We start from the raw sequence: 2084 nt of genomic DNA on the forward strand, positions 1-2084 counted from the left end.
CCCACTAACCCACCCACTGCCCTGCACCCCACTAACCCACCCACTGCCCTGCACCCCGCTAACAAACCCACCCCCCAGCACCCATCCTTCTGTTCCCGCTGCCCCCTGGCCCCCAGTGTCACCACCAGCACCAGACCCAGTCCGGTGCCCAGGAGAGGTCGGTGACCAGAGGGGACACTCCGTGCACGTGGGGCAATGCCACCAACCCCATGGCCGCCGGGACGCCCCCCTGCCCACACCACCGCGAGCCAGGTGCCGCGTGCCGGGTCTTGCCCTGCCGGAGCGTGCCGGGATCTGCCCACGCGGCACCCAGCACCCCACAGCCAACACCCCCCACCCGGGCGAGCACCTGGGGACGCCGCGCACCCAGAACTGCCCCACGGGCCCGAGGACGCTCAGCAGCTCAGCGGCACAGCCAGGGCGTGCCGGGCCGGGAGTGGCCGCGGTGTGAGAGAAAGGAAGGAAGGAAGCGTGGGGCACACTGCGCACCGAGTCGGGGGCACTCGCACCGCGCCCCGGCACCCTCGCCGGGAACACTGACACCCAGAGGGTCCCCACGGCGGCGCCCGCTCCGTGGCAGCGGCGGAGCGACCGCCGCAGCCAGGCCACAGCGGCTGGGCAGGGCGTGGCAGGAAGAGACCGACGGGCACCGGGGATGGGGATGGGCGGCGGCGTGGGGGTCTGACCCACACTCTGCCCCATAGCCAGTCACAGGGACACTGTCCCAGTATGGGGGGGTCTGCCCCACGGCCTGCCGGGGACACCACCCCAGCATGGGGGTCTGACCCACAGCCTGCCCCATAGGCTGCCCTGGGGACGTTAACCTGGGGACACTGCCCCGGCGTGGGGGTCTGCCCCAGGGACACCGCCCTGGTGTGAGAGCTTGCCCCACAGCCAGCCCCACAGCCTACCTGGGGACACACCTCCCCAGGGACACTGTCCCAGCATGGGGGTCTCCCCCAGGGACACCGCCCTGGTATGGGAGTCTGTCCCACAGCCTGCCCCGGGGACACCGCCCCAGGTGAGGGATGCAATGGTGGGGCGGCTTCCCCTCCCACACGCCTCGGCGCGGTACCTTTGCGGCCCTCGGCCGCCCGCAGCACAGCCAGGTACAGGTTGTCCTCGGAGCCCGTCCGGGTGGCCGCCACCGGAGCCTCCTCCGGGTTGCGCCGCTGTCGGGACATGGCTGAGCCCCGACACAGCTCGTCTCACCTCCCGCTCCCTTGCCGGTCCCGCCGCGAGTGGGGCGGCCGGGGGAGGAGACGGGCCTTCATCCCCCCGCCCCATGCCCCGACCCTGCCCACAGGAAACTCCCAAGCCCACGGCGCCGCTTTAACCCTTCCCTTCCCGCGCCGGCAGCCGGAATGGGGCACAGACCCACTGATCTGCCATGGGGCACCCCACGGGAAGCCGGCATCCCCCGCCGCACGCCCGGGGTCGCAGGACCTCCAGTTCTGCAAGAGCGGGGGGTGGGAGCACCGGTCCTGAAGCTCGTGGTGCTCGGAAACCTTGATCCTCACAGCCGGAGCTGCCAGACCCTCTGCCCCACGCTCCGGGACCTTGGGAACCCCAGGTCCACAAGCCTGGGGTTTGGGATCCCCAACACACACACCCCCTAGGGCTTCGGGACCCCTAGGTTCACAAGCCCTGAGGGTTTGGGACCCCCAACACCACAGCCTAATGATGTCAGACCCCCAGTCCCCACATCCTGGGACCCCAACATTTACAAGCCCCAGAGGCCCAGGATCCCACATTCCCAGCTCAGGACTCTTCTGGCCCCATACTGAGGGTTCCCAAAACCCTTCTGGCCCCATGGTCAGGGGTTACCCGGCCCCTCAGCTCCCAGTTGGGACCCCCAGCTCCTCTGAGGGCCATGGCACCACCTCCTTCCCCAGCCCAGGGACCTCCCAGCAACCCCAGACCATGCCCTGGTACCACAGGACTCCTGCTCTCTCCACCCTCTGGCTCAGGTCCCTGAAGGTTTGCCAGGTCCAAGTCCTGTACTTGGGGGGCTCAGAGTCCCAGGGCCCCTCCTGGGGGGTTCACGGTCCCAATCCCCTGGGCTGCAGGACCCTGAAAATGGA

Source organism: Empidonax traillii, unplaced genomic scaffold, assembly GCF_003031625.1.
Source record: "Empidonax traillii isolate 1590-97213 ecotype Southwest subspecies unplaced genomic scaffold, ASM303162v1 scaffold1716:size85440, whole genome shotgun sequence".
Lineage (NCBI taxonomy): Eukaryota > Metazoa > Chordata > Aves > Passeriformes > Tyrannidae > Empidonax > Empidonax traillii.